The sequence below is a fragment of the Lissotriton vulgaris genome, chromosome 1_1 (assembly GCF_964263255.1).
Source record: "Lissotriton vulgaris chromosome 1_1, aLisVul1.2, whole genome shotgun sequence".
NCBI lineage: Eukaryota > Metazoa > Chordata > Amphibia > Caudata > Salamandridae > Lissotriton > Lissotriton vulgaris.
The window spans coordinates 1653594386-1653619434 of NC_141685.1; the positions used below are offsets into that span (position 1 = coordinate 1653594386).

Genomic DNA, 25049 nt, shown 5'->3' on the forward strand with positions numbered 1-25049 from the left:
CCCCCTCCCCTTATCTGCCTTCCCTCCGTCTTGTTATATTTACAGCAAGCTGTCCGTTGCGCAACAAAGCCTTCCGCAGCCTACAACCATTTACTTGCATTTAGGCAGTTCAAGTACGTGCTTTTCACCCCATTGCATGCACAAAATGATACACATCAAAACTAGTAAAGAAACTATAACTTGCCATGCCAAATGAAACGCATTATTGTATTCTGCACTACGTTCTTACATTTAAAATTCCATTTACCCCTATCAAGCCTCTAACAATTCACCATATTTCTATGTGCTTTTTACTCCATTTCACGTTTGTATTAGTTTTATTCGCTTGCACATGGGCAGTTCAACACAGCCTTCCCCCAGCCTGCAGCCATTTACTTGCATTTACGCTGTTCAAGACATCCTTTCCCCCACCCTACAGCCATCAACACTGTTTCCGCTTTCATTAGAAGTAGACTGTTACAAAGCACAGGGACACTTCAAAAGGATACTAAGCAGGCGCTGCCACGTGTTATTTCAGTTTAGTGACAAATGGTCACCCCATCACAACATCCGCTGCATCGGATACAAGAAAACAATCTCAGCTGCGTGATCTCTACTTCCACTAACTTTACTTATGTACTTTTGTATTTATTTAGGCCTTTTAATATAACGCACACTTTACCCGAAGGGTGTTAGAGCGCTTCACAATAGGAACGAAAATGATACATGGTAAGAGCATTACACGAGAACTGATTACAAAAGCAGACGTTGAGTTACATGGCAACAATCCCTCCAAACCCTTTCTCATTTTCCAACCCTGCACCCGCAGCCTCCTGTAGGCTCGCTTTCCACAGACATCGCACCTAACCTCCTCGTGCTCGTCCTCAACACCCCCTCCCCCCTACTGTTGTTTCATGGACACCATGCCCCCGCCCTTTTCTGACGTGACAGTACAGTACTACTACCAAAGTAAGTTAATACTGAACTTACCTGTGGCGAACAGGCCGACAAGGACTCACTTGGGACAGCGAGAACGAGGGAGGCGTGAGACTCGAAGCGAGGGGCACATTCACACGGGTTGCAAGAGCATTCATGGCCTTTTGTTTACTCATTATTAACCTGCCTCGTGTTACGCATTACTAATTACTACGAGTCTGGTTGAGTAGGCAGGCTGACTTGACGCAATCTTACTCTCGTAGTGAGCTGCCTGCCGTGGCGGTGATAGTGGGCGCGGCAGTAATGGGAAAAAAATGTGCGCGCGTTCTCGCACAAAGTGCGTCTATCCTACCAAAATCCAGCCCAACCCAGTGTCTTACAGTCCGCCCACCACAAACAAGTGTCTAAGGCTGCCGCAGCACGCAATGCAGTACCACCATTAACAATTCTATGAATGCCTAAGTCCCCTAGTTCGCATCCCCGCCACCCCACATATACTTGAGCCCCCACTCCACCTCATGGAAGATCACACCTTTTACTCCTGGCTCCCTTTGCCCACAATCCCTCCAAAGGCTTTCATATTTTCCTTCCCTCCGCCTGCGGCCTCCCGTGGGCCCGCCTTCCTCAGACATTGCACCTAACTTCCTCGTGCTCGTCCTCAACACCCCCCCTCCCCGTTCCACCTACTGTTGTCTCCTAGACACCATGCCCCTGCCCTGTTCTGACTTTACAGTACTACTACCAGAGTAAATTAGTACTAAACATACCTGTGGCGAACAGACTGACAAGGGCTCACTTGAGAAGCGGGAGGCGTGGGACGAAAGGCAGGGCACATTCACACAATCCCTCCAAACGCTTTCTTATTTTCCTCCCCTGCGCCTGCAGCCTCCTGTGGGCCTGCCTTCCCCAGACATCGCACCTAACTTCTTCGTGCTCGTCCTCATAGTACTAAACTTACCTGTGGCGAACAGACTGACAAGGGCTCACTTGGGACAGCGGGAGGCAAGGGAAGCATGGGACGGGAGGCGAGGGGCACATTCACACCTGCTGCAAGAGCATTCGCAGCCTTTTAACTTGTTTCTACTGCCTAATTTACTGACGTGTACGTTTATCACCATTGTAAGACAATTGAATAGGTGTTTCTCCTGAACTCTTGTTTTTGTATTTGTATTTTACATCCCTTTTTGAACATCTTTTGATAAAGTCAAACATTACCATTTACACCTTGTGTTTTTGTTTTCTGTTTCCGTTTTCTGTTCACTATTCCCTAGCATTGATTGACGTCATTTGAGCATAAAATATAATTACAGAATTACTCTGTGATAGGACTATTAAATTGTCCTTGTAATAATACTCATAATATTTTTAAAAATTATTTTAACAAACTCCTTTAAAAGCACTATTACCTTTTCATATACTTTCAACCAAGCCCCCAAGAGTATATCGGGTTGCTCACTGACTTAAAATCATATCACACAGCCACTTTCTAAATATTAGCTCATAGCAAACAGACAGATAAGCAGTGTCACCTCATGTGCTGCTGTCACCCACTGCAAGCTACACCCCCCCACCACCCCTCTAGTGACGCTACCATTGTTATATCAATAGATGCACGTTACATTAATGCAAGACATATTGCATTACTAATGCTATAGGTGTCACATTTCCAAAAGTTAAAAATATTTGCATTTTACATAAATAAACTATTAAGTTAGATATTTTCAAAACTACCACATAAATAAAAAAATTGCTATTTACAATACTAATAACTAACTTTTCGAATGCGCGACCTATTGCATTGCAAATGCTTGTTTACAGCTATTTGCTTACTTACTACCACTTGCAAGAATGTTAAGCAACTAGAGACATACAAAAACGCATAAAACAGAAGCAGAAATTTAGTCGGCACACTAAATTATGCGCCTTGGTCATATAAACTGGCTTATCTACTCAATGCAACCTATGCTACCTGGAGGAAACTCCTGCTTTGCAAAGATCCATAGAGAGGCGCTATAGTGACGACAAGTGAATTCTAGCCTATCCATGTCGTAACTACTGCTTTAACTTAAATACTATATTCTCTAGCAATCCACCACCACCACGTCCACCACCACCACGTCCACCACCACCATGTCCACCACCACCACCACCACGTCCACAACCACCACGTCCACCACCACCATGTCCACCACCATGTCCACCACCATGTCCACCACCATGTCCACCACCACGTCCACCACCACGTCCACCACCACGTCCACCACCAATATGTCCACCACCACCACATCCACCACCACCAGGTCCACCACCGCATCCACCATGACCACGTCCACCACCGCATCCACCATGACCATGTCCACCACCACCACGTCCACCACCACCACCACCTCCACAGCCACCACCTCCACAGCCACCACCTCCACAGCCACCACCTCCACAGCCACCACCTCCACAGCCACCACCTCCACAGCCACCACCTCCACAGCCACCACCTCCACAGCCACCACCACCACTACGTCCACCACCACCACCACTACGTCCACCACCACCACTACGTCCACCACCACTACGTCCACCACCACTACGTCCACCACCACCACGTCCACCACCACCACGTCCACCACCACATCCACCACAACCATGTCCACCATAAACACCATGTCCACAACCATCTCGAGGCCACTACCACGTCTACCACCATGTCTACCTCCACCACCACCACCACTTCTACCTCCACCACCACCACATCCACTGCCACCACCAAGTCCAACACTACATTCACCACCACCACATCCACCACCACCACGTCCACCACCACCACGTCCACCACCACCACGTCCACCACCACCACGTCCACCACCACCACATCCACCACCACCACGTCCACCACCACCACGTCCACCACCACCACGTCCACCACCACCACGTCCACCACCACCACGTCCACCACCACCACGTCCACCACCACCACGTCCACCATCACTATGTCCGCCACACCCACCTCCGCCACCACTATGTCCACCACCACCACGTCCACCACCACTACGTCCACCACCACTACGTCCACCACCACCACCACCACGTCCACCACCACCACCACGTCCACCACTAGCACCACTAGCACCACTGCCACCACTAGCACCACGGCCACCACCAGCACCACAGCCACCACCACGTCCACCAAAAGGCCACCTCACTCTATCGCACTAATTATCTATTGGTCACCCTCACTCTTTCTGTCGCCCTCTATCTATCGATCACCATCACTCTGTCTATCGCACTCACTCTATCGCCATCACTATCTATTTATCGCCCTCTCTATCTATCGCCCTCCCTCTATCTATCGCCCTCCCTCTATCTATCGCCCTCCCTCTATCTATCGCCCTCCCTCTATCTATCGCCCTCCCTCTATCTATCGCCCTCCCTCTATCTATCGCCCTCCCTCTATCTATCGCCCTCCCTCTGTGGAAAATAAATACAAACTTGGTGAACATTATCGGCGCCATCTTGCCCCTTTCCAAGCCCATTCGTGCGCGTAAGCGGCAGCCATTTTGAGCACCATGGCCTCCCTGCCCCTCGCTGATAGCCAGCGCGTCTCTCTCTCTCTCTTAACCTCGCAAGCATTCCCCCGCACGCTGACAACCCCCGCTCTCTCATGCCTTGGGTCATAAACCCCTCTTCAGCGCAGCTTCACCACGGAATCCCATCCTGTTTCCAGCGCGACACCTCCCCTCATTCCTTTCATGGCCTCAAACCCTTCTGATGCAAACCCCCTTTTCCTGTGTCCCCGTTTGTCTTCCCTGTTCCCAGGCCGCCACCTGGCTCTGCGGATACTGTTTATTACCCCGTACAGTAGAAAGTTTCCCCTCCCCATCAAAAGACCCCCGAACCGATCAAAGCCCCCACCCCATGAGATCCGATCAACCCCATGCATTCCGTGAATCGGCGGAATGCCCTGCTGTGCGACAACCATCACCTGTTGTGACCGGGGTGGGGAATCCAACTGTAAATGTATGTGGGAAAGGGTCTGAAGGGGAGATTCCGAGGATGTTCTTTCAAGTACTAAAGTATTGCGAGAATGTGTTATGTGCAATAAAGGTCATAAACCCTAGTATAAGAGGCCAGGCCTCAGAGATGTGGTTAGAGCACCTCGTGACGATACTTGCTGTCTGAATTGATGTGTTCTCCTCCGGAGAGAATAAAATCCTCGTTTCCTGCCTTCCAGTCTCCAGCGCCTGCTTCTTCATTGATTAATATTGGTGGGTCATAGAGGCGATACCGCCGGGCAACATAAAAAGGGTCTTTGGTTACCGGTTGTCTTTGGAACCCTTTTTAACACCTCTATCTATCGCCCTCCCTCTATCTATCGCCCTCCCTCTATCTATCGCCCTCCCTCTATCGATCGCCCTCCCTCTATCGATCGCCCTCCCTCTATCTATCGATCGCCCTCCCTCTATCTATCGATCGCCCTCCCTCTATCTATCGATCGCCCTCCCTCTATCTATCGATCGCCCTCCCTCTATCTATCGATCGCCCTCCCTCTATCTATCGATCGCCCTCCCTCTATCTATCGATCGCCCTCCCTCTATCTATCGATCGCCCTCCCTCTATCTATCGATCGCCCTCCCTCTATCTATCGATCGCCCTCCCTCTATCTATCGATCGCCCTCCCTCTATCTATCGATCGCCCTCCCTCTATCTATCGATCGCCCTCCCTCTATCTATCGATCGCCCTCCCTCTATCTATCGATCGCCCTCCCTCTATCTATCGATCGCCCTCCCTCTATCTATCGATCGCCCTCCCTCTATCTATCGATCGTCCTCCCTCTATCTATCGATCGCCCTCCCTCTATCTATCGATCGCCCTCCCTCTATCTATCGATCGCCCTCCCTCTATCTATCGATCGCCCTCCCTCTATCTATCGATCGCCCTCCCTCTATCTATCGATCGCCCTCCCTCTATCTATCGATCGCCCTCCCTCTATCTATCGATCGCACTCACTATCTATCGCATCACCACAGCATCACTCAGCACCACTCAGGGGCACCACAGCATCACTATGCGCCACTACAGCATCACTGAAGGCCACAGCATCACTCGTCTCCACCACAACATCACTCGTCGCCACCACAACATCACTCGTCGCCACCACAACATCACTCGTCGCCACCACAACATCACTCGTCGCCACCACAACATCACTCGTCGCCACCACAACATCACTCGTCGCCACCACAACATCACTCGTCGCCACCACAACATCACTCGTCGCCACCACAACATCACTCGTCGCCACCACAACATCACTCAGCGCCACCACAGCATCAATCTGTGCAACCATTCAACAACAACTGGTTCAAATATGTTCTCTCAACTTTTCAAGCTTTATTACAAATGTCACAAAAAGATGTTAATATTTCACTTCTGTTCTTGGATTTTCGTCACAATAAAATACATAATCTTCACAAAAGTTATTTACAAAAGTTTAAGCTATTGCCATTATAAATTACAATAACTTTTATTTAAGAATTAATTATTAAACAAATGATAAAAGCAATTTTTATTTGGAATATCAATACATCTAAGTCACGTAAATAATACACATATTGCATTACAAAGCGATAGGTGTCACATTTGCGAAAGTTAAAACTATTGGCATTGTAAATTACAAAGCTATTAATTTCGCTATTTTCAATACCAACACAATTAAAAAATGTTTCATTTACAAAACCAATAGCTCAAACTTTCCTAATGCGAGACCTATTGCATTGCAAATGCTTTTTGGTAAAGTGATTATTGGAATTAAAATGTGTACTACAGACCCTTGCTCAGCCTGCATCGTTAGAGAGGGCAGTTCATCTTTTACGCATTCACGGTGCCAATAAGACTATCAACTCGGTGTCATCTAAAGGATTTGTGAGTTCCCATGCTCGACACACGTTGGGGCTTATTTGTATAAAGTATTTTATTGTCCATTTTCTCCTAATGCAACCCTGCATGATGCCAAACCATCTTTCGTAAATGGGGTTCACACAAAAATGTTTTTCTCAAGGGTCCAAACATTCTTAAGATTAGCCTGTGCAAAGAGTGAGAAGCAGAGGTAGGCAGAGATGAGAATTTGAGATACAAAGTGAGAGAAAGCTTACTTTCCCAGTTGGTCGCTTGGAAGCTGGGGCCTCAGGCAATTGCCCACGCCGTCAAACGTCTCCGCTATTACGTTCAAGTGTAGTGTGGCAAAACAAATTTAAGTGCGTCAGGGCACAGATGCTTTTCAGTAATGTAGCCAATGTCCTTATATAAAGCAGCATAGAATGTGTTGGAAGCAGTAAGGAGCCCTTGAAAAGTTAGGAAAGCATTAGCAATATGTAGGTCAAGAAAGAAGGAGCCACTTCAGATGCTCAGTGAGAACAAACTCCAATGCAAGCAGAACGTCCTGCACAAGGTCGATGCTCCAGCCTCATCAGCGGGGTGGAAAATACACCTGCCCTCGAGCTGCAGGTGTTCTAAGAATACTGCATCTCAGCACAAGGTTCGGAATTAAGAAAAGCCAGCAGCAGAAGGTGCTGTATCGCACTCACAGGCTCTGTCACTGCCTGGGAGACCAGTGCCTCATAAGATAACCCCGCTACATGCAAGCACACGAAAAACACGCACTACCCCAAAAACAGGGAGTCTAAGAGATGTGTGCGTTTCACAATAGATGTGGTGTGTTCCACCACAATTCCGTTCCAAATCGAAGGCCTGTGTCCTCAGGGCACAATTGGTGGTGGGGGTGGGGGGGGGGGGCGGAGGCACATGCAGGTAGACAATATCCACCCACTACCACCCTGCAAAGATGTTGAGCTGCTCGATTGAAATATGCTGAACTTGTCCAGGTTTCATTCTCAGACACCGGGACATGTTCAGCAATGCCTGAATTTTCTCTTTCCAGCAGCAAGTGTAGGCAGCAAGGGATGCATTTTATTCTCATCAACAGCAGGGCCAAAGAGAAAGTCCGCCTATTGTTCCTATATGATCCTGGCTGGGCGTGGTATGGAGCCTTATACTTGGATGCAACGAGAGGAAACAAGGGAAACAGCTTGTTATCACTTCAGAGATACTTATGGGAGGCATGTTTTTGACTTTGTTCAATCCCTGTGTATAAGAGATACACATGTCCGAGGAGTTGGTCTGTCCCAGTATTTACACAAATAATTGAAATACCACTATTTTAATACTTTTTAGTGCCACTCTTCCCAATACAGGATGTCAGAATTGTACACAACATATGCATTAACATTAAAAATAAATCACCTGTGTAAATCAATACACACGTGTTACGTAAGCAGGCCCACTTGAATTATGAGATTGCGGAGCCTCCGCGATTTCGCCATAATTATAAATTTTGCTGCATGTGCCACATAACCCATTATCTGCCACATTCTGCAGTTAAGAAAACATTGTTTCTAGCTGAAACAGTTCAAATGTTTACTAAAAAGAAGGCCCTTTGTAAAGCTAGACTGGTCACCTTTTTGTTGCTTCTTGCTATATTTGGGTATTAAAATAGAAATGTGGTGCAACCAATGCCCATACGGTGTTACCAAGTTTACAAATGTCGAAAACAAAAACTACTTTTACATAATGGGCCACATTATGTCATATAATTTGCCTTTTCTTGCCGCATAATTTACTTAAAACCTGCTGCATAATTCCAGTGGCCCTGTACATAAGAGAGTGAGGGTAACAAGGTGCAGGAGCCACATGTCCTTCATAGCTCACTGTGCTGTAGTAGAAGGATTACAATTCATAAACTGTAAGTGACAAAATGAGCTCTGTTTAAAGCAGTAAACCACTTATCTACATAAAATAAAACACTACCATCTGAATCTTACATTATGTGCTTTGCAGGAGGCACATCAACCTACACTACTTTGATTCAAATTTGAGACAAGACAAAACACAAATCTCTCCAGCAAATGTGTTAACCTCCAGAGTTATTTTACCATTATTATTACTCCATGAGATTTAATGGACAAACAAAGATCTCGGTAGCAGGTGCATTAACCCCATAAGATATTTTTTAATGCAGCCTCTGCAACCAATTAAGCAGAACATATCTACTGCCATATTTCTCACTGTTGCCAATTTCTTTGTGGCAGAGTATTAAAAAGAAAAAAAGTATTAGTTGAAGTCCAGATTTTGCATCAGGTTGCGACACTTTTTTGCCACAACCAGATGCAAAATCTCATATGTTAAATTATGCAATGCGCTTAAATGTACTCATGATAGACCTGCTAAACTTGTGTGTTAGGTGTTATTATCTGATGTCACTCTTGTGATGTCACTTCTGATCTCCCTTCCTGTGAAGTGAATTCCTGTGATGCCACGTGCAATGTCACTCGCCACAATGTCATACGCTGTGATGCCACGCACCGTGATGTCACTTGCATTCTGCCTATATTAGTTAGTCCCCCCACTTCTTTTTAGGTCGAGCGTGGGCCTTGCAGCTCCACCATCTTTTCAATTGGCACTTGTCCTTTCTAAATCATTGCTTTTCATTCATGAAGAGGCTTAGCAGTCCCTCCTTGGTACCGCCTTGTCTGCATTTGTAACCTCCCATGAGGACTGGACTTTTTACTTGTGTTGTTACACGGTTTGCTTCATCTAAGCTGTGAGTACTATTTTCTTCAAGGATTTGCCCCAATTCTACCCACTACGTGCTTTCCTACAAGCAGCACACTGCACGCTTTTATTTTAATAACTAATGTCGGTCCACTTTAACCATAGCAGCAGCGTTTATTTTACTTTAGCAGCGTGGTATGCTTAAAGTATTGCGGCCGTGCTTATCTCATTTGCACAGAGGGCCGACTTTAACTTTAGCAGCCACGCTAATAAACTTTTTTTTCTTCAGTGAAAGCCCCATTCTATGTTGGTGAACAATTGTTCTTTTTTGGTAAAAGCGCCCCACTACGTGCTTTCACTTTAATGTTAGCCACGCCCCTTTTAGACGCGGCTCACTGTAACCTGAATACGGCGAGCAGAGTCTAAAGAAAGGGCCGCAGCCACTATGAAAGTAGTCTTGCATTTGCGAGAATTCAAGCTATTGGCATTAGAAATGGCAATGCCTTTTATATATGTGTTGGTTTTGAAAACACAAATAAAAGGCATAGTCATTTACAATGCCAACAGCTTAAACTCTCCAAATGCAAGACCTACTGCATTGCAAATGCTTGCTTTAGGACTTGTGTTCTGTATGTTCTACACTATACACTATAGATATGTACCTATCTTTGTGTATCACTTTTTATAAACATGTAAAATAATTATGTTGTTGAGAGAACAAATCATAAATAAATAAAAATCATCTTTGGTCTACATGTACATACTTTCATTGTGCATCTATGTACCTTCCATGTACTTGGATCTGTTACTTTTCTCCTGAAAAAGCATATCCAATGCACTACCCTATTTCTCATCCCGTGCCTCTAGAAATATCTTTAATCTACATATACTTAGCTCCTTTATGTTTCTATATACTTTCAATGTAACTATGGATCTATATATTCATCACTTTCTCCTAATTTAGCATTTTCAATGCACTACCCTATTTCTCAGCCTATACTTCGCTCAATATATCTTCTAACACAACCTTCTGGCTCATCTCAAACTTCTTCTACTACTCCTTCCAATGCACTACCCTATCTCTCATACTATACATCTATCAATATCCTCTATATCCACTCATTTACCCCAAACCCCATACCACTGCTATGATTGCCAAAATAAGCCTTTCTAGACTCTTTCCTACTCTACCCCTCATTGCATCACCTGACACCTGTTTTACTATACCGATCCCCTAAAACAAACCTTTCTAAACTCTTTCCTCTGAGTCCTCCCCTACAAAACTCCTTTTTACTCATCCAAAAACCTCCTCCTTTTGCGAAGACCTAAAAAAAAAATGTTCTTTTATCCCTCCACTATCCTTTTCAATCGAAATTAACAGACTAACATGTTCATTTCTTAAATTCCATAATAAACTATACTAATATACTACCCAAATAACTGAATAACATATCCACTACTCAAATTACTTCATATTTTTTTTACTATACTAATTTTCAACAGTAATCCTATGGGTTCTGGAGTGGCGTGCTACACGCCAGAAAACCGATTCAACACCCATCAGGGGTAACAAGTGCTATATGAATGCAAATCTTTCTTCCCCTTTTATCCCTCCGCTATGCTTCTCACTACCAAGTAACTGACTAATATCCACCACTGAAATTACTTCATATTTCACCATATTAATTCACCACTAATCCTTTGTAGGCTTCCTGAATAGCGTGAGCCAACAAGCGCTTTATAAATACAAACCTTTGTCCTCCTCTATCCTTCTGCTATCACTCCAAATCCAAATAACTGACTAACCTATCCACCACTTAAAATGTACTTGCATGTTTCCCTATACTAATTCAACACTAATCCTCTATGGGACCCGGAGTAGCGTGCTACTCGCCGAAAAAGCGCTTCGGCACCTCATCAGGGGTAATAAGCGCTATATATAAATGCAATTACAATACAATACAGTTCTCCGCGATGAGCAGTTCGGGAGGGGCGCCCTCCAAATAATGGACGCCCGTGCACATGAGCAGATTCCTACACTCAGGCCTCGGGCTCCGCAGAACAGCTTTGGGGCGCTTCAGGTCTCTTTGCAGCTCGCTGCTTCGGAGCAGCCGCCCATTCCTGGGGCTTCCGGCCTCACTCCCACACCTCGGGGACTCCGAAGACCCGTGCACGATCTGCCCTTCCCACTCTCAATCTCTCAGGTCCCCAGAGGCCCTGCGCCAAACCCCGCTACTGGAAGAGATAAATCCTGAGAGCTTGAAGTTTAACAGATGGCACGGGACGAGGCGCATGCGCAGCCGGGCCAGGAGCCGCTTTCCAGGCACGCATCCTCGAAGGCCTGGCAGCTCCCGGCCCGTAAATTCTTTATAGCCATCAATCCCCAGCCTGAGGACGTGACCGCCAGGACCGGCAGGACGGGGATCTGGCCAGTTGCCCACATGCGGCACGGCCAGGGCAGGCCGCTCCGCCTCAGGGACGAGCATGAAACCATTAAATGAAGTTAAAGGCATATGTCCCTGTGTAAGCGTCCTTCCGAAAGTAGATAACAATGAATGCATCCGCATGGCAGATAACAGAGTGGTAGGGCAGCTCAGACTGTTAATGCACCTTCTGCAGGGATCACTGTAACCTTGTACCCCAAAATGAAGGGCTTCCCCTGTCCAGGCACAAAACAATGGCTTACAATTGAAACAGGTTACGAACCAAATTAGATACGCCCTGACATTAGGCCGAAAGTTCTGTGACCCTAAATGTTGTTAAAATACCGTGGTGCTGGAAACAACTCTTAATTTTTAGCTGTGGGTACTTTATTCCGTACATGAATGTTATAATATCAATGAGACCCAGCAACGGGTAACAGCTTATAAATGTGTCTGGAACTGGTCTATTAACAGGGCTACTGGAATTATGCAGCCTCATTTGTTCCAGTTTAATGCCCGAATATAACTACAAGCAACAGGAAGTTAACACCAGTCAACCTTTGCAAACTGCCTTCCAATGCGTGGCAACACGTGTCGCTGCTTTTTTTGTAACCTTTGAACCGTATGAGGTAGAAACTTTTTGTTAAAATCTGCAGATTATGCAGTAGATGATTGATTATGTGGCAAATGCAGCAAATCCTTAATTCTGATAAATCGATGTGGCAGCACAATCCCATCATTCCAGTGGCCCAGCCTATTAACAAACTGTCTGGGTAGTGTTTATCTCAAAAACTCACAGCCAGCATTTGATTTTCAACGCATGGTATGGACTACGACTGAATTGGGCAATATGAGTTTTTCTAGCTTTCTGTTATGAGCAGCGTGAATTTTTAACTTGTATCAAAATATCTCAGGGCTGGATTTAGAAGAGTAAATACGCCTCCTGGACTATTTTTGGGGAGACATGCACTTTCTCCAAATATTCTACAACTGGAGTTAGGATAGTAAATTTGGCCTGCCAAATTCCACCATGCCCACTGCAGTCCTGAGGGTACAACTCGAGGCAAGAGACACAAATGTGTCAAAAGCACATTTCATGCAAGCAAAATGGCTATTTAGAAGTACTATATGGCTAACTATACATCCAAATATGTGCACTGCTTATTGAACCTGTACTAATTGGCCAACTATATAAAATCTGCATTTCTGCATGGTCCCCATCTTTTTTCTGTGTTAGACACTGTTGGTATTTTGACTATGATCACTGAGAAACCACTAATTTCTCAGTGCATGTATTCACTTTACGATACAGAAGTTGATTGTAATCAGTATCTCAAGCGCAGGAGCACAACCTGTCTGTTCTTCGCATGGGAGAGCTGTAGAAGGGCTGGTTTTCCTTTGCAGGACCTCATGGGGTATGCACCGGAGAAAAAAGAGGGTGGAAGGAACCCACTTTTCAAATAAAGACCATTAGGGGATGAGAGGAATTCGAAAGAAAAAAACTGAAAGTTCTATCTTCAGCCTGTCTTCCATTGAAATCTAAGATCAGAGGACACAAAACTAGTTTAGGTGAGATCAGCCTTTAGTGTTGAATGAGTGGGAACCAATTTACAAGGGCTAAACAAGTAAAGCTCAGTTTTTGAATGTTACTAGAACCATTTTTAAAAAAAATCTTCAACTGACTACCCATATCAGCGTCTTTGCCTTAAAGGGGATACTGTCTTGCATTGTTGCATTTTAAGTGTGTGGAATTACAATAGGACATTTCCAAACATCTTTGCTAGGCACTACATCTATTGGTGTTTCAGTGAGAAGCTTTGGATTGTACTGGAGACAGGTGTGCTACTGCTACCTTTTGTTCGCATTAGAGCCTTCTATTCACAGACCCTCTGGACTGGGAGTTGGGGGGAGAGGAGGTGGTTGTGTGGGCCTGGACAGCTACTACGACCAATCTGGACCTGGAACACAGGTGGAAACCTAGTGAGACAGACTCACGTAGGTTTGCTTGGTGCAGACTTCAGAGCAGATAGAATTTGCTTGAACTTAGGGTGGGAGAATGACCCACCCGGACCAAGACTTGTGTTTTGTCCAAGAAAAGGTTCAGTGTTGACCGATACCCAGGGTCGGCTAAACCGATCCACAAAAGAGAATCCAAGAACTGTTCTTGTAAAGCACTCGATCAGCAGTAACTGGCCTGGCACTAGACTTGGTGGAGATTCCTTTTTGAAATAGGAAAGCGAGTGACAATGCCACTTTACACTCACTGAACTGGTACACCAAAGACTGAGCTCGGAGCTGAAACCGTGAGGATGAGTGTTCTGGCTACTGGCTATGGCAGATACAGTTAGACCAGAAAGGCTCTGTCTGCTGTGGAAACGCAAACCAGACCCCTCTGGTCATACTGAAGGCTAGAGAAAAAAGAAGCCTCCAGTGGCCACATTTTAGAACTGCGCAAAACCGTTCATTCAGAATCAAAAAGGCGAGTAGAATGGGAATGCCACTTGAAGATAGAACTTCCGGGAACTGAACTTATTTTTGTGATTATGGCCATGTTTTAATCATAAAATAATTTTTGATTTTAATAAATTAATCTTGTTGCTTTAAAGAGTTTCTTCTTGATGCAAGTGTTGTGTGTTAGTGCGGTTAACCCTTAAAACACATTCTCTTCAGTAGCGGTAATGCGCTACTCAGAGGTGGGGCTGTTTTAGAGAAACCGTGTTTGCCTAAGTATGAGCTAGGTTTGCATGGTGGTGGGAGAATTTACCCCGCTAGACAACCGCTTTTTACACCTAATTATACTTTTATCATATCCAAAGGGTACAAGAGTGAGTCTTCCGGCGGAAAACCTGCAACTTGAGGCCTGCGTTTGGCAAACAACACTCTGCAGCAGGCATGACTCTTGCTGGACTATCTTAGCAGGTTCACTACAAAAATAAATGTGGGGTTCCATTCTCTGACAAAATGATCACTTTGTTTTAGAAGTGCTTTTCAGTAACTTGAATATGCATTTCAACAACACCCACAACAAGCTTGGTTGCCCTCCGAACTGGAAGTATAATGCGTGCACCATTTGGTTGCCCATGAATAATTTAGGAGGCGAGTTCAGTATTTGGTTTCCGGAAAGAATTTAATATCACCAAAATACGTGAACAATATGATCCTGAGATTTCAGGATAGCAGGGGCACTGGCAAAACTGGACAGTTACCAACCTCTTGAGACATTTGCCATTTTGTCCTTTCCGTATCCTCAGGGGAAAAGAGTGAGCCAAGGAAGGCTTGGCCGCACCAGCTCACATGAGCAAAATCTGAAGTAAACAAAATTATTTTGATTTCATTTTAACTTTAAGGGGCTTTCAGCAAAATAAAAAAAAACAGATGGATGCACTGCTGTGCCTTTCCACTGCTTGTTTTGCAAGCACTACCTTTCCTTTTTGTTTTAGCACTATACAAGAGTGAAGCCTTCTGGGTTGCATCTCCAACCGCGCCCTCCATGTTGCTTCTCCATCCATACCATCCTTGTGTCTTCTGCCCCCGACCCGCGACCCCCAGTGATGCTTCTGCCCCTCACTCCTTGCTGCCACTTGGCTAAAACAAATGGCAAAGTCAATATGCCCCAAAGGTGAAACCTATTTGCTTTTTCAATGCTTGTTCAAAATGCAAATAGCTTCTTTCTTCAAACCTATTTCTCAGTCATAGCTTTGTGACCATAGAATCTGCCTGAAATTATCAGGGTGGAAAATTCAAAGTTAAACAAATCTTATGGTACGTCATAAACAACAATGCACTAGCCATTTCCATTGTATGGCAAAGGTTTGCACCGCCACTATGCTTGGAATTTCAATCACCAGTAATAAATACCGTGACTTTTCCGAAAAATACCAAATGTAAAAAATGTGCCACTAATGTGATGGACAGCTGGAATGCTAGTCTATCAATAATGGCCGCTAATATATCAGATATAGCCGAACGCTGTTATGAATGCCCATAACATGTTAAGATGGACAACTTTTATTGCTTGAAAAGCCACAATGTCAAAAAGAGGGTTAAGTCAAAGTTATAGCAGGGATTATCAAAACATCGTAAAGAATGGTCACAGTTTGTCAAACATAAACTAGGGTCTGAGGCACCAAGAAAACTTTACAACTAAAGGTACGGTCAATGGATACAGACTTGTTCTGTTTTACAATCTTCTTACCCTAGAAAAACAGTACCAGAAGAACAGGGTAGTGCACCCACCATTGCCTTGGGCACCTGAAAACCCAGAAAACAATAGCAAGAGACTGAGAAACAAATATGCTTTCACATCACGTGTTTATGTTAAGCCCAGGGAGAGCTTCCTACAATCTCCACAATTCGCAATTTTTAAAGCAACGCCTTTCAACCAGCAAAATATCCAGAAGGGCTGTGCTCACAACTGCTAAACAAAACAGGGACTTTGATTCCCTTGTAATAATTTAGTAGTATTAGTAGTTGCAACATTTAAAGTATTGGTTATGCGTAATGTTGATCATCTTGACTTTTGATTCTTTCAGAGAAGTTCAACTATGAAAAGGACGTTTTGGACAGCAAAGTCTTCCTGACATGTTTTTTTTTTCTTGCATGCCCTGCATTTTGACGCTACCCCCTCCTCCACGATTTTTGGACAGGAGTATCATTCTCACATTTAGGATCATTGTCCTTTGCCTTTTTGCCATTCTATCACGTGTGGGACCAGGGGAGACCCTTTAACTGCCAATTTATTTGATTCCGTCCCTCTCACTTGATTCCACCCTTTTCCTTAAATACTTTTATGCTTGCCTCATTGTCTCTGGCCTGACCCAATACTATCCCCACTCAAGAAATCCTGGCTGTGTCCTTTTACATCATATTCATAACTTGCCCTAAAGTAACGCTGTCCTGGAGTCTGGGAAGACACAAAACTGAGGGTTCACCAAGACTGATTATCAAGCCATCTTTCTCAGACTTCGTCCTCACCTTCCTTGATAAGTTAATGTCAAACTCCTTTCAAAAGAGGTAGTCCCATTCCTTTTGTAAAAAACGGTTTGAGTTGATATGGTTTCATCGAAGGAGCTGGAAACTACCATTTTCCAACAGAGAACTATATCTTGACTGTTTTTTCTTTTTTTTTTTAAAGCTTTTATTCGATATACAAGATATCTTGAAAGCGTACATACAAGTAAAACACATTTTTAAAGTCTTACACAAAAGCAGAGTCGAAAATGTAATATGTTAATCCATGTACATCAAATCACATTTTTGGCTCTAATATGCAAAAATGGGTAACAGCAGTGGTTTCAAAATCCGTAATTCACAGCAATTCGTTCATAGCTGAATTGTTTTCCATAATTCACTTGTTTTGTCAACTTAATTACTGAAAAATCAAAACAGCAAAACAATGTTTAACTAGTTCACCGGTAGCTGGGTGAAAGCTAAACATAACCTAAACATTGCATGTAATCAGTAATCCATTGTTTGATGAACACTCCTCCAAACGAGGTGCTTTTTAACACAAATATTTTTGCTAAGATCCCACCAACAAACATGTAGAGGTTTCCCATTTCTTCCAAAAAACAGTACGCTACGACAATCATCCAGTTCCCTACTTTCAATTAGCAATATCATTTCAGCAAACAGTACTTTAAGGTTATACTAAAAGCACAGTGCATTAAGTGATGAAGAATATGCGCCATGGCCTCCCGGTCTAAAATTAATCGGTTTGGGTGTGTTGACATTTACAAACCACTCCGCCTTATCACTAGATCCCATTGAACACAGTATCAGAATGCAAAATTACCAGTTTTGTACCATATTTTTAGTTGACAGTGTCTAGACGTCAGGTCGGTAACGCTACTAACTCGGTGATTGCATTCACTGTCAAGATACGTGCAACGGGAACTGCACAGGGATGGCTGCATTCAGCCACTAGTCTTTCATTGGCTGATATTCAGATGGGTAATTACAGAATGTTTCCAGCACTTAGAAACAACTCATGCCCACGGAATGCACTACATAATAGTACAGAATACACTCTCGATATGCCATCAATGCCTCAGACTTGAAGAATGACTGAGGAGATACTGCTTATAAAATAGAAATTACAGAGAAGTTTTTAACTTATTTTTTGGTGCAAGATCTCTTGTTCGACTTTCCACCCATGGGGCCCCAAAGTCGAGAGTTCCCAACTGGTCCATATTTTAAGTTTGCTTCTGCAGAGACCAACAATGCTGCTGGAGTGGATAGAATATCATGCTCACCCGTGATTGCTATGGTGGTGAGAATATATATACAAAATTAAAATTATATATATATATATATATATATATATATATATATATATATATATATATATACACACATATATATACACACACACACGCACACACACACACACTCCCACTTCCTAACACCAGAGTTTGTGCGACAGTGCCTATAATTAGTGACTGAGGTCCATGCTATGGGGCGCAGGACCATCATGTGTCTAGAACACTCTTTAATCCGTGCAGAATTGTTTCCATACTAAAATGATCTATTCTTATATCTGGCTTTGCTTGGAAATGCACACCTTCCGACCGAAGGAGTTTCTCCAAGATTATCGGTTTAATAACTCTTCCAGATGGTTTTCATTGAGCGACCAGAACAACTGAAAATCAAACAAAGCTCGATCTCATTGCAACTGGATCAGTGTCTACCGGACAACATAGGTACTAGGGTCCTCCAGCCAATAGGCTGCATGTTCTTACCAGCCAGGCAATTACTTTCCTGCGTATGGACCGCTTGGGTGCCAGTTCTCCGTCGCCTGCTACCAAGTGGGACAATGTTCTCTTTCCCCCTACCCTAACTTAAGTGCCTTCCTCAGAACACCCCTCAGAGGAAGCTCTTCCAATCCCATCCAGGTCCAGCCCTCCAAAAACCACACAAACTAGATTTTCTAGGCAACGCTGAAGGACTGATCAGCTGACCATTAGGTGAACAGCCCCAGTAAGGACTCTCCCTTACAGAAACATACACTCCACCAGTGACTTTCTTTCTCCTGTAAAGGGGTCTAAGTGATTGTTCTGCACCCTCTTCCTGTTAAAAGGTCGCCTCCCTGAAGCCCTCCCATCTCCAACTCAATTACATTGCCTGCCTGACATTGAGCAGCAGTCCACGAAATGCCACTTGCTTAGGTTGCGTTCTTCCTAGTTATATGCACATCAACACATGGACTTCTGCCAGGTGGTACAGAGGTTCCGCAAGCTGTAACCAGCATAGCAGAGCAAGCTTTCACAAGACATCACTTGGACACTGAAAACATGGAGGCGCTTCTAACCTCTGCAGTCCAGATCTTGGGAGAACTTCTTGGTCCCATGATGGAGAATGAAAACTCAATCATGCCAAGGCCCCTAACCTCGACCTATAGGTGGTTTATGAGCCCCATTTGATGAAAATCTGGAACATATGTAAAACCATCAGCAGAGGGGCCTGATTTCCTTGCCCAGTGTCTATAATCTTAACTATAATGTTATAGTTTCCAGGAACCCCCAAGGCACCAGGAAAAGTACAGTTACAGGAAGGTTCAGAGAAACACATTATGTGCTCCGAGGGTCCCAACCCTGAACAAAAGGATTTAGAGCCACAGGGCACAAGCCAGACATATCTTGACCGCAACAGTTGGAAATCAAGGGGAGGAACTTTTCTGTTGTAAAAGGATCCTAGTAGCATTGGGGAAATGTGCATGGTCAACTACATACAACATGTTTCAAAGGACCCTCTCCACCAAGAGAAACATTGAGAACTGTGTTTTACTTCGTGCTACTTTTTAAGTAAATCTGCATTAACCAGTGAAACACCTGAAAGCACCATTACTCTACAGATCTCTTTGGAACCACAAAGCGAACAGCTGGGTGAAAATGGACTTCAAACCAGAGTTCTTCTGGGGCTTGGCAATCCTGTTCATAGATTAATATGGCCATAATCATTTCATTATAGGTAGACTCCTCCTTTGTAACATCCCTCTTTGGTGTCAATTCAGCAAATTCTGTTTTACTGGGGCTCAACAATATACTTATTCTAGCTATGTGTGGATTGATAACTTTTCCTGCCTAAACGTTCATCTTTACTGATTGTGGCAGCTTTTTGTGACACTGAATCTGGTAGCAACCTTAACACTGCCGGCCATTACCTAAGCTTAGACTGTTTACAGTTCTGGGACATAACTACCACTGGAGAGTCAGAAAACAGTGGATATTTTATGTCACCACTGAAGTCTTTGCACCCGAAGTCCTCTGCTAGGAGGGAAAATGTTTATTATGGTCTCTGATTTGCTGATCTTTCTCCTCAGTCAAGTATCTAGAAAAAAAGCAAGGAATTATTAAACCGATCCTTCTGGAGGGCAAGAAATGCTCTCAGATTGTTTAATATGCTCACCCAAAACACTCTGCTTTCAAAAAGAATCTTCCAATGATAAATTGCAAATGTGGCCAAAGGCGTTGTTATTCTTCATGTAAAGATGTGCGATAAATGAAAACATCTGCATTCAGTAATTGTATGTAGTACCACACATTGCTATTCTAATCTAATCCCTTGCTGATTATTCAGGGTACTGAATGGAGTAAGTTTGCTCGCCACAATCTGAGTGAGTATCCAATGTCTGCGACCTCCAACTACGCTCTGTACTCTCCAAACCAAACAACTGGTACTATTTGTCTAAGTAGTTGAATATATTCAATCATGCGAGGTCATAAGGGATATTATAGTGTGGACTGTGTGGCTGCACAGAAATCTGCAATAGCTTAGATCTTGGCACGGCCAAGTAATCCATTGCCCTTCAGAAGTCCATAAAATGAGTACCTTAGGGATACCTATAAATAGGTACTCTTATTTGTGCACCTAAAAACAATTCACATCATTGGGCGTCTTCAATCAAATGCCATTCCTTCCTAGAGCAAATTAATACCATTCTCATAGTTTGGTGTTGTAGAGGCTTTCAATGGTTTTGAAAGAGGAGAGTGTAGTACAAAACAGTGGCTTCTATCTTCAGAGTAGATACACAACCCATCTAAACAGGGGGTGCAAAAGGGTTAGTACAGAGGTGTTGAGCGCGGTCCACGTCTGTGGCAAATTTTCAGGGAAGCAAGCGACTATGTAAAAAATACCTTCCAATCAGATTCACTGTATGTAAATTTGAGTTATGTCGGTTTTCTGAATATATGCCGTACATCCAGCTCTCCTGTAACTTCAAGGTACAACCCTTGGTTTAACAGATATGTACCTTTCTAGCAGAGGGCTACATACAAAACGTTCGACTTTGACATCCAGCAGAAATTGATGTGCCAGTTATAACTGCAAGACCGATCCGAAGGTGGGGTTTTTCACATTTCAAAAATAGATCCTCCTTCATTCTAGAATACTATGCACTGAGTTTATTAACTTTAAAGGGGAAGAAGTCTTTAAGATAGCAAGCACTGAGGAGTTGTAAACACCCAGGTTGGGTAAATACCATGAAATTAGAGTAAACTGGGGAATGATAAGGAAATGTTCCAAGGCTCAGACGTTTCTAAGCCGTAACCCAAAAGACGACACTGGATCAAACTCTGGATTTATTTAGGTTTATCACTTAAAAATAACCAATAAATCCAACCAGTTAGAAGGAAAATGATTCGAAGCTATGGCACTTGTTTGGCCTTCCAATACAGCCTGTCCGATAAACGGAAAATATAGCCTTTCTCCTTAAAAAACAAACTTTGCTGCCCAGTATCTGTATACCATGATGTATATCGAACAAGGGTAGCAAATCTAATAGCAGAATTTAAATCGGTAACAATATTTAAAAAATACTACTATTATGAAATAAAGTGTAAATATCTGTTTTCCAGTGCAGCTGATGGGTCAGAGTCTGGTAACCTAATGCAGAAAGGTCGCTGGTGCTGGGGTTTAAAGTGTCAGACTTTTTCCAGAGTCAGTTGGCTGCAGGGAGCACCTATTAATCTTAAAGATGAGGCCGAATGACCCCCCACCCCCACCACACACTTTACTACGTCATTAGATCCTAAAGCTTGCAAGTGTAGCCACACTTCCAAGTCTAGGGCTGGTGTCATAGTTGAGAAATTGAAGCTAACTCGGAGGAGTAAAGCCTGAAATCAGATGCAATACAGGTGATACAAGCCAGAGGTATTTATTTACAAAGAATTACATTTTAATATAGTGTTAGAAGGAATTGTTATACTGAGAACCAAGGAGAGCCACAAGTGGCGAACAGGGCTTCAGACTTTTCCCCTAACAGTTTTGCATAGTATGAAGTTTCCGAAGAAACCTATGGCTACTGCCAACACTGAGAAGGGTCAGTATGTCTTGTGGGACAGGGCCAACGTTCCCAGGTTTACAAACAGTCAATGCAGATATACAGTTCATTTTTGATTGCCAGGCTCTGCTTGCACAACAGTCTCAGGATATCTGAGAGAATTCCAAGGTGGATGTCAGTTTAACTGAAGCAGAGTATAAGGAACAAGGAACTTTTGCTGTTCCCACTAAATTATGGGATGCAACTGGCCGCCTGCTCTCTAGAATTTTTGGTTCCCAGATGGTACTGAAACATCTAAGCAAAGGGCTGACATACCAGAAAGGCTTACCGGCCCTTCAGCAAAAATACCTAACTGGTCGCAGTCAAGTCAGTGCTATAGTACTATAGTGGAGTGCTGGAAGTCTTACCGGTAGAGTCCGCACTACAGGGGAAACTTTCAATAGCCATATTTCAAGATCTACTAATTGAGGATGGAAAATGTATTCACTGCAGGGCTCCTCGAACCAGGACTACATTTTAGTTAATGTTTGGAGGTATGAGAGGAAAGGGAGAACGCTAATTTGTTGAAAGATACCAAAGAAGTTCACTGCCTGTATCCAGTTCTAGGCTAAAAGGTTGCTGAAATTCAATGTCACAGCAGGAGGTGCTCAGAGGTGGCCAAAGAGTTCACCACACCTCAGGAGCTCGAATACACAACGTTTGGCTGGGAGAGTTTACAACTCTGGCTCAGAAGACACTGGCCTGCTTTTGAGGCCCGGGAAAGGCCAGTGGGTGTCAACTGCTGACTACTTAGCAAGGAGCAGCTATCTGGGAGTGGACAAGAACAGTTGGTATAACAATTGGAAACTTTAGCCCCACCTCTTTTGACTTGGAGTTGCCTGGGAGGGATTTTCCTAATCATCCCTAAGAATCTGCCAGACAGTCAAGCTTCAGCCAGAGTAAGAAGGAAAACCAATTTTGACTTGTAAGGTAGAAAGGTATCTGATCTAGTGGGGAGTTATATCAAGACCGCAGCTTATGTGCCTGTGGATAAAGACTACAGCTATTGTAGAATCTAAAAAGTCTGCTGCTAGAGTGAAACTAAAATGACTGCATATGAGTGCATCATGAGGGGTTTCGAAAGAGAGAATAGAGACTGAACCAGGAAGCAGAAGATGCTCTCAGTCACATAATATAGTGTTAAGGAGTTCAGAAAGGGACTGCACAGTGAGAGGAGTTGCTTCCAAAAAGACAAAACTGAGAAAGGGGCTGGGAGGACTACAGCACAAGAGGTTTGGGTTTAAATGATATGTCTAGTGGATTGGCAAGAATTGAGAACTGGAAGGAGTTGTCATCAGAACAGCCAAGTAGGGAATGAAGAAAAGAAATTAAACCAGCTCTTCATTTAATTGATAAATAAAAATAGATAGGAAGAGAGTGGATTGTGAAGCAACTTCATCCTTAACCTGTGAAAGCAATACATGGCTCCGCCAAGGTAAAACTGATTGAGTTTCAGGAGTGAAGGAAATGGATATCAAGGATGGTACAAAAATGTGAACCTTTCAGAGTGGTAAAACTAATGAAATTCTGAATACTTGGAAAGGGCCGAACCATTGTAGTAAAATATGTATGGGAGTAAAATGCTTCAAGGGTGTAATACCAAAGGGGGAAATGCCTATTTTCTGGTGGGGGTGGAGTACAGATTCAACAGCTCAAGCTAGAGTCCAATCATACGACCATGAACGCTTAATATATACTGTGGAGCACTCCAGGTAAAGTCAGATGATGGATGACCCAAGAACCCACAGGTAAAATATGTGGAGAATGTGTTTGTGACATACCGAAAATTAAAAATTGTCCAATGAAGCATCACCAATAACGAAAAGTATGACTGATAAGTGCCCATATGTGGACCAGTTTGTGTCAACAACAAAGCAAGTGGGGCGACACTGCAAGCCACTTTCTCCATATTTAAAAATTCGGAAGATACAAACTGAGCACTGGCCCACATTTTAGTTTGGAAAGACGTGCACTGGCACATGGCGTCAGGGAAGATGCACAACAGAGTGGAACTTACACCAGGTGTGAAAACAGAAAGAGGACTTTGAGTCACAGCTCCACCTCACAACTGGTAATCTCTGCGCCAATGTCCAATGCCATGCGCAAAGCCACTCTGCTGTTGGAGAAAAGAAGAAAAATAACAAAAAAGCAAGATAACTGGGCAGAGTTTAAAAACTGAGTGAAAGTTGGTAGACGAGGAACGAGGGGGGAAACTCCAAAATATACATTTTATTAACATCTTTTGTTATTGAGCAAACCCCTGTCACAAGTCTATGACGTTTTCGACTTTCAATTTTCAAACACATCTAGTTAACCCAAATCAAGTTTTAAAAAAGGAGTTCAATTGATTTTCCATTTCCAGTCATGCCAACACAACTCTCCGTCCCCCCCCCCACCCCACCCTAATTTTCCATTTCCAGTCATGCCAACACAACTCTCCCTCCCCCACACACCCCCAGCGACACGTCCTTTCAGTATGTAGTAGGCAAACTTTACCTGCTCGGTTTCACGCTAAGGATAATATTCCCCAATCCAACCCTATACCCCTCGCAACCAACAGCCGGCTCTTACCGTACCGCCAACAGCTCTTATGGCGGGCTGTTAAGTGGCGCCAGAGCGGTAGGACACAACGCAGGCGCGGCTGCAGAGGCTTGCCTCATCTCCTACTACGGGATGATGGAGAGGGGACGAATAACCAGTTACTTTATGCAGCGATGCCCTGGTTTGTTTTCGGAGTGAGCAGCGCGCTGCTCAGCCCACTAGACTCCAGCCAGCCCCTGCTCCTGTGAGG

The 25049-nt window shown here is 44.0% G+C and overlaps 1 protein-coding gene across 1 annotated transcript in view; it reads right to left on the bottom strand.

The window, feature by feature from the left end:
• SND1 (staphylococcal nuclease and tudor domain containing 1) overlaps window positions 1-25049 on the bottom strand; it is a 2099018-nt gene that overhangs the window by 607234 nt on the left and 1466735 nt on the right. The window lies entirely within an intron of this gene.